General features: G+C 36.0%; 1 protein-coding gene and 1 long non-coding RNA gene across 9 annotated transcripts in view; one reads left to right on the top strand and one right to left on the bottom strand.

Moving 5' to 3' along the window:
* NUBPL (NUBP iron-sulfur cluster assembly factor, mitochondrial) overlaps nt 1-14,682 on the top strand; it is a 298,898-nt gene that overhangs the window by 4,592 nt on the left and 279,624 nt on the right. The window lies entirely within an intron of this gene.
* LOC143655674 (uncharacterized) overlaps nt 1-14,682 on the bottom strand; it is a 52,300-nt gene that overhangs the window by 35,383 nt on the left and 2,235 nt on the right. For all 6 annotated transcript variants that reach the window (XR_013162224.1, XR_013162227.1, XR_013162225.1 and 3 more), the window contains exon 2: nt 10,172-10,295. This is a non-coding gene — a long non-coding RNA (uncharacterized LOC143655674). The remainder of the gene's footprint in view (nt 1-10,171; nt 10,296-14,682) is intronic.

Genomic DNA, 14,682 nt, shown 5'->3' with positions numbered 1-14,682 from the left:
AAGTGCTAGAAGTACATTTTTTTTAAAAGGCAAAAAACATTCTAAATGTATATATGCCCGTTGAAACAAAATTTGGATAGAATATGTGTGTAATGTAAACTGAATGTTCACACAGTCCCTCTTTTTTCTGAAGGATTAATCCTAGGCTACAGTTTTATATATAACCTCTAAGCTCTTCCTTACTGCATGTAAAATTTTGAAAAATACGTATGTGCATATATGTGTGCAGATGTCTTTCCGTGATGTACTTTATACTTCTTAATGATGTTTCCATTTCTTAATATTGATAAGTATAATATATTTAACTCATTCCCTTTTGTTGAGAGATTTACGTTAATTCTCAGTTTTTTTTCCTACTCCAAATGTTAGTACAGTGGGATTCTTATATAGTGTTCTTATTGTGCCTCTTTGAAGCTATTATGTACCCCAGAAACGCCATGCTTTAATTCTGATCCTATCTTGTGGGGGTAGCCATTTCTTTTAATCCTAATTCAAAATTGTAGGTGGAAACTTTTGATTAGATTATTTCCACAGAGATGTGGCATGTCCAATTGTGAGCATGACCTTTTGATGAGATGATGTGACTCCACCCATTCCAGGTGGCTCTTGATTAGTTTACTGGAGTTGTTTAAAATAGAGGAAACATTTTGGAGAGAGTAGAGCCGAGGCAGACACTTGGAGAGCAGAAGTGACAAGCCACTTTGAAATCAGAAGCCGAGGATCCTAGCAGATGCTAGTCATGTGCCTTCTTAGGTGACAGAGGTGTTTCAGAGCCATAGCCTTTGTTGAATTATGGTATCTTTATCTGGATGTCTTAGTTTGGACATTTTTATAGGCTTAGAACTGTAAATTTGCAACTTATTAAATTCCCTTTTTAAAAGCCATTCCATTTCTGGTATATTGCATTCCAGTAGCTTAACAAACTAATACACTTATCAATAAGTGATGATGTTTTATGTAGGATAGATTTCTAGGAGTGGGACTACTAGGTCAAAAAGTATACACATTTTAATTGGAAGTATTATTACTAGGTCAAAAATTATGTACATTTTGAATTGTACTCCTAAAAGTTTGTTTCATTTTATATTTCATTTATAGTATATGGAGGTACCTCTTTCTCATCCTCTCATTAATGTTAGTTATCTATATTTATACTAGTATGGAATCAACATATAGAGTCCAGAATCTCCCAGAACCCAGCAAATAGACAAAACTAGGCATGTAGACATTCATGTCTTCTGATGTTTGACTCTCTGTTGTTTTGAAAATTGGAAACTAATGAACATTTTGGTTACGAAATATTATTCACTGTAGGACCAAGTAGCATAATTGGATTTTTAGAGAAGAAAATGGAATCTTCTTTCTTTAAACTTGAGGAGATCCCAATATACAATCTCAAAGTTTTTTGCTTTTATTTCTTGTCAATTCTCTTCCTTTTATGAAGAACCCACTTTCATGTTCCTTATTTTGTCCTTATCTTTGAATTCCTTTCTGCTTTTCTGGAGGACCTCCGTGATTCCTTGTATGGTTTAAGAGGTGGAATAATGGCCTCCCAAAGATGTCAATCTTCTAATTCCCACAACCTGTACATGTGTTATCTTACATGGCAAAAGGGACTTTAGAGATTCATTTCCATCATTCCAGTAGGAATCATGTATATTTTCAGCCTTAACTTCCTATTCCCAATTCCTCCGTCGTCCCCAGGGAACCTATATTCTAGATTCTGACTCTGTGAGTTTGTTTATTCTAATTGTTTCAAATGAGTGAAATCATACAATATTTGTCTTTTTGTGTCTGGTTTATTTCACTCAACATAATATCTTCAAGGTTCAGCAGTGTTGTTGCAGAAATCAGGATTTCGTTCCTTTCTATGACTGGATAATATTCTGTGGTATGGATATACCACATTTGATTTATCCATTCAGGGGTTGATGGACACTTGGGTTGCGTCCTTATTTTGGGAGTTGTGAATAATGCTGCTATAAACATAGGTGTGCAAATATTTACACACCTGGTTTCAGTTCTTTTGGCTATATACCTAGTAGTAGGTTGCTGGGTCATATGGTGGTTCTATTCTTAACTTTCTGAGGAACCACCAAACTGTCTTCCACAGTAGCTGAACCATTTAACATTGCTCCCAGCAATGAATGAGAGTTCTGTTTCTGTGCATCCTTTCCAACACTTGTTAATTTCCATTTTATTTTTAATAGTAGTCATTCTAATAGGTGTGAAATAGTATTTCATTGTGGTTTTGATTTGCATTTCCCTGATATTCAACATCTTTTTATGTGCTTTTTAGTCATGCCAGTTTCCTCTTTGGAAAAATATCTATTCAGGTCTTTTGCCCATTTTTAAATTGGGTTGTTTTGTTAAGTTGAAGGGTTTCTTTATATATATTGGATATTAAACCTTTATCAGATATGTGGTGTAATGGTTTGAAAATGTTGTGTACCCCAGAAAAGCCATGCTCTTTATCCTTATTCAGTATTGCTGAGTGGGATCTTTTTTATTGTTTCCATGGAGATATGCCCCTCTCAGTTTTGGGTGATATCTTTTGATTAGGTGGGTTTCCATGTTTGTCTCCACCCATTCAAGGTGGGGTTGTTGACTGGAGCCCTTTAAGATAGAACATTTTGGAAAAAGTTTCAGAGCCCGCGAGGCTGACAGAGCCTACATAGCCAGAGATCTTTGGAAATGCAGAAGGAAAATGCCCCTGGGGAAACCCCATGAATTGAGGAGAGAAAACTAGCAGATGTCACCATGTGCCATCTGAGCTGACAGAGGTATCCAGAAACCAAAGACCCCAGCAGATGCCAGCCACATGCCTTTCCAGCTGACGGAGTTGTTCCAGACTCATCAGCTGTCTTGAGTGAAGGTAACCTTTTCTTGGTGCCTTAATTTTGACATTTTCATGGTCTTAGAACTGTAAATTTGCAACTTAATAAATTCCCTTTTTAAAAGCCATTCCATTTCTGGTATATTGCATTCTGGCAGCTTTAACAAACTAAAACATGTGGTTTCCAAATATTTTCTCCCATTTTGTAGGTTGTCTTTTTAGTTTCTTGATAAAGTCCTTTGAGGAACAAAAGTTTTAATTTTGATGAGGTCCCATTTATGTTTTATCTTTTGTGGCCTGTACTTTGAGTGTAATGTCTAAGAAAAAAACATTGCCAAACACAAGGTCCCAAAGAAGCTTCTTTACATTTTCCTCTAGGAATTTGATAGTTCTAGCTATTAGATTTAGGCCTTTGATCTATTTTGAGTTGATTTTTATATATTATGTAAGTTTGGGTTTCTCTTTTTTTTTTTTTGCAAATGGAGATCCAGCTTTTCTAGCACCTTTTGTTGAAGAGACTTTTCTTTCCCAGTTGAGTAATTTTTGTCCCCTTTTTATCAGTTGGCCATAAATATGAAGGTTAATTTCTGAGCTCTCAGTTTTATTCCATTGGCCAGTATGTTTGTCCTTATGCCTGTATCATGCTGTTTTTTTAAAAAATTATTTATTAATTTAAAAAATTTAACAACAAACGAACAAAAGCATTAACATATGATCATTTCGTTCTACATATATAATCAGTAATTCACAATATCATCACATAGTTGCATATTCATCATTTCTTAGAACATTTGCATCAATTCAGAAAAAGAAATAAAAAGACAACAGAAAAAGAAATCAAATGAAAACAGAAAAAAAAAGATTATACATACCAAACTCCTTACCCCTCCCTTTCATCGATCACTAGCATTTCAATCTACTAAATTTATTTTAACATTTGTTGCCCCATTATTTATTTTTATTCCATATGTTCTACTCTTCTGTTGACAAGGTAGATAAAAGGAGCATCAGACACAAGGTTTTCACAATCACACAGTCACATTGTGAAAGCTACATCATTATGCAATCACCATCAAGAAACATGGCTACTGGAACACACCTCTACATTTTCAGGCAGTTTCCTCCAGCCTCTCCATTACATCTTGGATAACAAGGTGATATCTACTCAGTGCGTAAGAATAACCTCCGGGATAACCTCTGGACTCTGTTTGGAATCTCTCAGCCATTGATACTTTGTCTCATTTCGTTCTTCCCTCTTTTGATTGAGAAGGTTTTCTCAATCCCTTGATGCTGAGTCTCAGCTCATTCTAGGGTTTTTCTCAATCCCTTGATGCTGAGTCTCAGCTTATTCTAGGATTTCTGTCCCACGTTGCCAGGAAGGTCCACACCCCTGGGAGTCATGTCCCATGTAGACAGGGGGAGGGTGGTGAGTTTGCTTATTGTGTTGGCTGGAGAGAGAGGTCACATCTGAGCAACAAAAGAGGTTCTCTTGGGGGTGACTCTTAGGCCTAAATTTTAAGTAGACTTGACCTGTCCTTTGTGGGGTTAAGTTTCATATGAACAAACCCCAAGACTGGGCTCAGCCTATAGCTTTGTCCACACTGCTTGTGAGAACATCAAGAATTCAACTTGGGGGAGTTGAGTTTCTCCCCGTTCTCACCATTCCCCAAAGGGGACTTTGCAAATACTTTCCCACTCACTGATCGAATCACTCTGGGATTCATTGGGGCATCACTCTGGACAAACCAACAAAATCTCATGTCCTACCCAAGATATATCATGCTGTTTTGATTACTGTGGCCTTGTAATAAGTTTTGAGATCAGGAACTGCGAGTCCTCCACCTCATTCTTCTTTTTCAAAATGGGTTTAGCTGTTTGGGCTCCTTACCCTTCCATATAATTTAAAAAATTTTTTAAATTAAAAAATTTTTATTTTTAAAACATTTTTTATTTTGAAATATAACACATATTCAAAACAGCTATAAATTTAAAAGTACATTGTAAAAAGTAGTTATAGTTATAGAACAGATTTCAGAGTTTGGTATGGGTTACTGTTACATAATTTTAGGTTTTTCCTTCTAGCTGCTCCAAGACTCTGAAACCTAAAAGAAATATCAATATAATAATTCAGCAGTCATACTCATTTGTTAAATCCTATCTTCTTTGTTATCACTCATTTGTTCAATCGTATCTTCTTTGTTATAACTCCTTCTCCTTTGGCTGTTCTCTCAATCTTTGGAGTATTTGGGCTCTGCCCAGATTTTTTCATGTTGGAAAAGGGTATTGATGATATGGTGCACAGGATGGAAGTAGTTGATGCTCTTGGAGAGGCTGGCCTCTTTGGGTTTAAGGACTTCTCTGGCCTAGGAACCCATCTGTAGTTTTTGATGATTTCTGGAAAGAAATATTAGTACATGAAACTTACATAGATTCTCAGGTAGAGCCCTTTTAAGTATTCTTTAGGATTAACAGGAATGGTTTTGGTTGAGTTTGGCAAACTGTGGTAATAAGCAATATCTAGCTAAAAACTTTTGTAAGAGTAGCTTCTAGAATAACTCTAAAATCTGTTTGAACTGTCTTAGCCAGTGATACATACCTTATCTTGTTATATTTCTTTCCCCCTTTTTGGTCAGAAAGGTGTTGTCGATCCCACAGTTCCAAGGCCAGGCTCATCCCTGGGATTCATATGTCACATTGCCAGGGAGACTTTCACCTTTGGATGTCATGCCCCATGTAGTGGGGAGAGTTATGATTTTACTTACAGAGTTGGGCTTAGAGAGAGAGAAGCTACATCTGAGCAACAAAAGAGGTTTTCTGAAAGTGACTCTTAGGCAGAACTATAGGTAGGCTTAGGGTCTCTGTAACAGAAAGAAGCTTCACAAAAGTAAGCCTCAAGATCAAAGGCTTGGCCTGGTGACTTGGGAGTCTCTAATATTTGAGACAGTATCAGGGGTTTCCCCAGTGGTAAAGTTTAATAGTTTCATATTTTTTCTCCCATCCCTTAAGGGACTTTTTCAGTAGTTTTTAAGTAACTGCCCAACATTCTCTGAGATGTGTCTGGGTGTTACCTTAAGCTATACAAAATTACAAACCCTCGTTCCTATTCTGGGCTACATGTGTTTGGGTTGTTTAAAGGAGCTGTCCAGACAGGTTAGGTTGATTTATGTGCTACAGAAAATTTAAGTTTTGGACAAGATAAACCTTTCTTCCTTTGGTCTCATAGAATAGATGAAGTTCTGAAATACAGGCAATGGTATCCTTACCCCTGTATTCTGATTCACCTTAGTCCTGACCCAGTTTGCTTCATTCTTATCTTCAAATGAAGCCTTGTCTCTTTTTTGGTTTCTTTAACAGTTGTTGTATGTAGTAATGTTGATTTTCAGAGCTGCACAACTCAAACGCTAGGTCCCCTATATTCTATATTATAAGTCTCTGAGTTTACCAAGGTCATAATAGCAAAATCAGACAGTATATGTCTTTTGTGTCTGATTTATTTCACTCAGCATTATGTCCTCAAGGTTCATCCATGTTGTCATGTGCTTCAGGACCTCATTTCGTCTTACTGCTGCATAATATTCCATCGTATGTGTATACCACATTTTGTTTATCTACTCATCTGGTGATGGGCACTTGGATTGTTTCCATCTTTTGGCAATTGTGAATAATGCCACTATGAACATCAATGTGCAGATGTCTGTGTCACTGCTTTCAGATCTTCTGGGTATATACTAAACACTAGTATCTTCTAGGTATATACTGAAGAGTGGTATTGCTGGGTCATGGGGCAACATGATATTAGTTTTCCAAGAAACTGCCAAACTGTCTATCATAGCACCTGTGTCATTACATATTCCCACCAGCAATGCATAAGTGTTCCAATTTCTTCAGATCCTTTTCAACATTTATAGTTTCCTCTTGGTTTAATAGCAGCCATTCTTATAGGTGTAAGGTGATATCTCATTGTAGTCTTGATCTGTATTTCCTCTATAGCTAATGAAAATGAGCATCTCTTCATGTGCTTTTTAGCCATCTGTATTAGCTCTTTGGAAAAATGTCTGTTTATATTTTAGCCCATTTTATAATGGGCTTGTTTGTTTTTTCGTTGTTGAGTTGTAAGATTTCTTTATGTATATTCTTTATGTATACAGAATATGTGATTTCTAAATATTTTCACCAGTTGAGTTGGCTGCCTCTTCACCTTTTTGACAAACTCCTTTGAGGCAAAGAAGCATTTGATTTTGAGGAGTACCCATTTATCTATTTTTTCTTTGATTGCTTGTGCTTTGGGTGTAAAGTTTAGGAAGCTACCTCCTATTATTAGGTCTTTCCCTATGTTTTCTTCTAGGAGTTTTATGTACTGGCTCTTATGTTAAGTCTTTTATCCACTTTGAGTTAATTTTTGTAAAGAATGTGTGGTAATTAGGTTCAGGTGTCAACTTGGCCAGGTGAAGATGCCTGGTTTTCCTGCTGTGAACATGAGCCAATGGTACGTGAACCTCATCTGTTGCTGATTACATCTGCAGTCAGCTAGGAGACGTGCCTGCTGCAATGAATGATGTTTGATTTAATTGGCTGGTGCTTAAATGAGAGAGCTCAAAGCAGCACAGCCCAAGCAGCTCAGCATACCTCATCTCAGCCCTTGCAGCTCAGCCCAGGCCTTTGGAGATGCAGAAAGGAATCACCCCGAGATGTTGGAACCCAGAGGCCTGGAGAGAAGGCCAGTAGAGATCATCCTGTGCCTTCCTGCATAAGAAAGAACCTCAGTTGAAAATTAGCTGCCTTTCCTCTGAAGTACTAATAAAATAAATTACCTTTTATTAAAAGCCAATTCATCTCTGATGTGTTGTAGTCCAGCACCTAACAAACTAGAACAGGATGTAAGGTAAGGATAGTCTTCCATTCCTTTGGCTATTTATATCCAGTACTCCCATGCTCATTTATTGAAAGGACTGTCCTGCCCCAGTTCAGTGAATTTGGGGGCCTTATCAAAGATCAGTTGATCATAGATTTGGTGGTCTATCTCCACACTTTTAATTTATTCCATTGATCAATACTTTGTGCCAGTACCAAGCTGTTTTGATCACTGTGGTTTTATGATAAGCTTTAAAATCAGAAAATGTTAGTCCTCCCACTTTGTTCTTCTGTTTCAGGATATTTTTTAGCTACTCAAAGTCTCTTTCCCTTCCAAATGAGTTTGATAACTAGCTTTTCCCAGTCTTTAAAATAGGTTGTTGAAATTTTTATTGGTATTGCATTGAATCTGTAGATCAGTTTGGGTAGAATTGACATCTTAATACATTTAACCTTCCTATCCATGAGCAGGGAATGTCTTTCTACCTATTTAGGTCTTCGATTCCTTTTAATAGTGTTTTATAGTTTCATTGTCTCCTCAGTTAGGTCATTGCTTGCGTGTGGAAACATTACTGATTTTTGCACATTAATCTTGTATCCTACTGTTGAATTTATTAGCTCAAGTAACTTTGTTGTAGATTTCTCAGGATTTTTTAAACGTAATATCATGTCATCTGCAAATAATGAAAGTTTTACTTCTTGCTGTCCTATTTGGATGCCTTTTATTTCCTGCTTGATTACCCTAGCTAGAACTTCTGGTACAATGTTCAATAATAGTGGTGACAGAAAGCATCCTTGTCTCATTCCCACATTAGGAAGAAGGCTTTCAGTCTCTCCCCATTGTGTATGATGCTGGCCGTGGGCATCACTCTTGACAAACCTACAAAATCTCAAGAGCATTTTTTTAAAGTATTTTTTTCTATACACCCAAATTCTCTTTTTCATTTGCATTTTCTGTATTTTTATCCTCTTCCTTTGGATGGACCATAATTTCCTGTTTCTTTTTTGTTGTTGTGTTCACTGTACAATTTTAACATTTCGAAATGTTAAATCTGGGATTTACTCCCTGGAATGCCTGTTTTCTGTTTTTTTAACCACCTGGTGATAAGGCAGAGATTTTCTTGAGCTTCAGCCCTCCTATCAGGAAGGTCTGCCTGTGAGAGTGGGAGATGGGTGCTGGTAGCTGCTATGTAGAGAGAGTAGTTTATAGTTCTTTACTATAATTTATCACCCCCTGTCTCCCTTTCTTCCATGGATGCTGTACTGTTTTTTTGGCCTGCGGAGTTTCAAAATAGTTGTTTCAGATAATTTCTGCCTGTTTTGGTAGAAGGACTGAATCCTGGAGCTCCCCACTCTGCTATCTTCCCAGAAATCCAGCTAGTCTGTTTTAACCAGGGCTCTAGGTGATTTTTTTTACCAATCCTAAAGTTTAACCATGGAGGTAGAGTCTTGTTTTAAATTTCTGACCCACTCTCTTTTGTTCTGTAGTGCTTTTATGGTTCTAATTTTTACTTTTAATTTTAACTTTTCATTTCAGTGGGGATTTGGAAGAGTAGGGAGATAAACATGTAAGTTTAGGCAACCTGAACTAAAAAATGAAAATTTTTTTTAGTAATTTTTGTTAGGAAAATTAGTTATCCTGGATGGAGAAAGGATCCCATCTTCCTTAAAAAAGAAAGGAAACAGAAAACTCAATAGGTACAGAGGTAGATAAGTTTGTTTGTTTTAATTTGATTTTTTTCATCCATACCCATGAGGCTTGTAAACAGTGTAAAGCACAAAATAAGAACTCAAAGGATGAAAAAGAGACATTAGAGAGGGTTCGATCACCTCATGTTAAATGCCGCTAGTCTTGATGAGATGGTATAGCTTAGGAAAGAAAGACATTTTAAATGGTTTTTTTTCAGGCACTACACTGAGTACGGCTTCCTCTTTAATGCTTATATGTATGACAGGGAAATTGTCAACTAGAAAGAAAAGGCAATAAGAGTATTCCTGGGCCATTTCTTCAGAAGCATTTAGTATCCCTAAGTGTTTTGAATAAGCTTGTGAAAATCTCCCTTAGGAATGTGTTCAGTATTCTGTGACCCTGATGAAGGGTTTTTTTTTCACCTTTTGACATCCTGTAGCAATGTTAAGGCAGAAATTATGAAGAAGAAAGCTAAGAAATATGAGCAGCGCAGTGTGATAACTCTAAGATAATATGATATATTACAGTATTTTATGATTGACTACTGTCTTATCTTTTTAAATTAATTCATGTATACTTAACAAGGAATGATTTTATATAGCTTGTATACGTGATTAGTAGTGTTTTTAACTAGGGAACAGCATCTCTGACTTAAATAATTTTGACGTATGACCTGTAGGAGAAGTGCTGAATATAGAATGGAAGAGTTGCATCTGTTCCATGTGATTTATTAGTATCTGGCATAGACCTGTACTCTTTTTCCCAAATTAAGGTTTAATTAATAGTGCACTTACTTGGAGGGCATGTTTGGTCTTTGCAGAGATCTCAGGGTTCTTCCCAGCCCTTCCATCTGCCTGAACTGGTATGGATGGCTCAGGTCCATGGACATTAATTGTGACATGGGACTAGAATGTATTGCTGTAAGAAGTTAAAAGCTCCAGTTAGGATGTTCTATTTCGAGCCTCTTTAGAGATTCATTACTGTGGATTCTTGATTTCATGGAGCTGATGTTGTATGAGGGCTCCTTCTGCTTAGCTTTGCTCAAAAAGCTGACTTTCTTATCCTAACTTTTCCATGGATTGGGGCTTGCCCTTTTCTCAGCATTTGAGTGGAAGGATCTATAAGAGTAAATTTTAGCCCTAGGGGAAAGGAGTCTAGGAAACTATTCATTTATGTACTTTCAGTGTTGGTCTTAGAAGTCTCTAAAGTGAGTTTTATAGGCCCCACAGGGTATGTAGGACTATCCGTTGGATATGGAAGGAAAGCTTTGCTTCTTTGTTTTGTTATATTTTAAACATACCCTTTTAAATTTATGTTTTCTTGTATATGCTTTGTAATTTACATAATATTAGTATAGTAGCTCTAATATAATTCATTTATTTATTAACATTTGGGAAGTACACTTAAAAATATTTTTACTTATGGGGTGCTTGATCAGAAAAGTTTGGATATCAGTGGCCTAGGCAAAAGGAATTTTGGGGCTGAGCCATATGTCCAGTTCAAAAGAAGGATACTTTGCAGATTGAGGTATAGATCTTATAGGAATGAGGGTGGATTTTCCTTGACCTTTACTTGTGTTTTTGTACTTTCCTTTGGAGAAATAGGTGGTATTGCAGAGCAGAATTTGAGAGTCATGAGTACTATGCATCTAAACATTACATCCATTGGTGTGCTAGAGTTAGCCCATACTGGCTCATCAGAGCAGATTTTTAAAATATCAGAAATTTTGTGAGCCAGTTGACATGTTGTTAGCAGAAATAGGATGTGGTGGGAATTTTTAAACCATGGAAATTGAGAAACACTGCAAATCGGGTCCTTCTCACTCCGAACCTGTGGTTAAGCATTGTACCACTGGTCATGCACATTAATATTTCTTGGTTTTCCGTACTGTTTCTTCTTAGTTACCGCCGTTATGGCTCTTGATGTTCTACATTATAATTTTAATGCACAGTGGAGAAGAGCAGTGAGATTAATAGAGGGAAATGTGAAGGCCATTGGAAACCATTTATAAACTCCGGGAGGTTCCTAGTCAATGCATTTCAGTTTATTTTAGTTCAACTAACATTTACTGAACACCTGTTCATTGTCAGATACTGTGGGAATATAAAGAAAAATAAACATATACTCTGGGAGCTCACAGCTTTCTAAGACTGGGTTTATAAAACAGTGTTTTATGTGTGTATATATTTATATGTATATGTAAATCTGTGTTTGTGTGTATATATATCTATATTTTTTGCTGGTGTATAGCTGAAACTGATTCAATCATAGTTTCTTATGGGAGTGAGAAAGTGTTAATTAAAGCAACATTTAATGAAATTTTACTGTGGTTCGTAACAGAGTATGAAGTATAACAGACATATTGTATACTCATAAAGATTTTACAGTCTACTGAAGACTAAGGAAACATGGTTTGAAATGATGAGATAGATTCAAGATCAAATATAATACATTCTTTCCAAGATGATTACCTTTTTTTCTAGTGAAAAGTGTTTTTTTACTTGTTTTTTACAGAGCACCTTCATACACATAATTATATTTGATTCTCATGGAAACCTGTAATGCAGAACACGTAGTATTTATCACAGTTTTACAGTCTTTATTGATTCTACCCTATCCTTGCTACACATTTCATCAGCCAGCAGATACCCTTGTTTCTATCTCTGCAATATTTTTCTAATATATTCTTTCTGTTTCCACTATCCTCACTCTAATTAAGGCTCATATTAGTTCTTTTTGGATGATTGATTCATTGATACCTCAAATAATTATTGAGTGCTGCTTATCTGTCCCAAGCACTATTTTAGTTTGGAGAATACAGAAATACAGAAATGAATGAGACACATAGTCCCTGCCTTTGTGGTATTCACAGACTAGCAGACTATTGCAATGACTTCTTAACTACCCATGTGCAAATCCATGCAGAACATAATGCCAGATTACTCTTTTAAAGTATTATTGGAATCACAGTACTGCTCTGCTCAGAGTCAAGGCTAAATGCCTTGGCTGACATTCTAGTTACTCTATTGTCTGGCTCCGGTTACCCTTCCTGGTTTATTTTCAGTTACTCTTCTAAATGGTTTCTGTGCTCCGACCAACGTGGGTTATTTGCTGTAGCTAGTTTAGGCTGAATATGCTATGTTCTTGATAGACTGCAGTCTTTCTCCCACCTTTTTACTGCTCTATTTTCTTCACCTTTATATGTTGTACCTTCCTGGCTGCTGTATATGGGTTATAAGAGCTTTACATGTATTAACTCATTTAATCCTCATGAAATGGTTCTTGGCTCATTTACTGTTCACAGCAGCTGTGGAAATAGGAAGTATGATGATCCCCATTATAGATGAGGAATCAGAAGTGCATAGAGGCTAAGCAATTTGTCTAAGGTCACACAGAAAGTAAATGGCAGAGCTAAGATTTAAATGCCCAGATCCTGTGCTATAACGTACTTGCTATACTTCCCCTATCTTAGCTAGATTTCTATGATGAAAAAATCCTTAGCTACTCTCAGCAGCTGGCACAGTGCTTTATGACTTAGAAGATACACAATAAATATTTCCTATGTAAAGACATTGAGTGCATAGACAAGTTTCATGGTGGTAAGTGCAAAGTTTTGTGTTTCTTTTTGTTTGAGCAGTGGGGTGGGCTAGAGGGTTTGTTCTGGCTTAGTGGCATATACTCAGTTCTTAAAAAACATTGTACCAACTGGTCTGTTTGGCCCTGTCATTTTATACTCCTTGCCTAGTAATGTCTTCATTTTCCACTACCCCAATTACTACCCGTGTCCTCTGAATTCCAAATGTATCTCTCCTGGGTGCCAGACCTTCGGTCTGGTTGTTTAATGTAGACTTCCACTTGAGTGTTTCACAAGCATTTCAAACTTATCATGTATAAAACCAAACTCTCCTTCATCCTGTAACTGTGGTTCACTCCTGCCTCTAACTCAATCACCTGTTCTTGCTGCTTCTGTCACTTAACTCTTTCTAAAAATTGTCCTCTCATTTCATTCCTTAATGCAGCTACCTTATTCAGGCCCTTATTTTGGAAATTCTGTCTTAATATTACTCTAGCATTAAGTGATCTTTGCTGTTTTCTCTGCCATGATACTTCAAGAAATTATGCTTTCCATGTTATTTTATAAAAGGTTTGGTTATTTGCTTATCTCCTCTGCTAGTCTTTGAACCTTATGGGGCAATGAATTTGGTCTTATTTTCTTATCCCTAATGCCTAGTCTATTAATGGCACACAGTAGGTGCTTAATACATTTGGTAATAACAGCAGAACATGTTAAGCAGATTGTAAATATATATCATATTTCATATATTTCATATTTGTTTTTTGTATGTGGCAAATTTCAAGTGTTGGATATATTGTCTATAACTTTTTCAATGCAAAATTATGTCTTTTCTTTCTGAGCAAATAAAATAAAAGCTAAATGGGATAAGGTATGCGAAGTGCTCAGCACAATGCCGGATACATAATAAGTTCTAAATATATTTTTAGTATTGTTAGCTAAATAAAGGCTTTTTTGTAAGTAATATTTTGAAATAAATGTTGCTTTTCATTTTACATATTTGACTATTTTAGCAAAACTAATTTAAATTTTTTCTTGTTTTCTATTGCTAGAATGAATCATAATTTAGAATTTTAATTGGACTTAAAGATGGAAAAGGAGGCAGTATTATTTTCAGAGAGTTGTGTTTCTTTGTTTTTTTCCCACATTGATATTTATCTCAAAATATTTTCCCCATAATCACATAATTTCTTTATACCTATTCTTTCCAGACCTACTCATTTTTTTTTTATAAATTATTATGAGTGGTTCTTTAAACATAGCTAAGATTATTTTAAGCCTTTGAAGTTCTGTGATCATATTAGGAAAAACTAGAAAATTTTAGTTCATGATAGAGGTTTTGTCTTTTGAAACATTGAACAATCATGGAATAGAACATATAATGTACCACTCATTTCTAGCACTATGATTTTCATCACTGGTGGACATATGTATGATAATTAACAATCTAACTTTTTGGCAACAGGTAGACCTGGACTTTGTTCTGGCTCTGCCTCTTGTAAACTGTATGACCTTTGCTTTTACTTTAGGCACATAAATAATTACCTACCTCATTATTAAAGGAGAGTATTAAAGGAGATAGTACATGTAAAGCACTTGAAGCACAGTGTCTGGTACAGAGTAAATGCTCAATAAATTCGAGCTCTTCTTCTTAGCACTTACAGTACTCCAAATGCCAGCCTGTACATATTATTATAATAATAGTTGCTATGAGATGAAGTTGGATTAAAT

This window comes from Tamandua tetradactyla, chromosome 14 (assembly GCF_023851605.1).
Source record: "Tamandua tetradactyla isolate mTamTet1 chromosome 14, mTamTet1.pri, whole genome shotgun sequence".
NCBI lineage: Eukaryota > Metazoa > Chordata > Mammalia > Pilosa > Myrmecophagidae > Tamandua > Tamandua tetradactyla.
The sequence above is the reverse complement of the archived record's forward strand: the minus strand, read 5'-3'. Positions and strand labels throughout refer to the sequence as shown.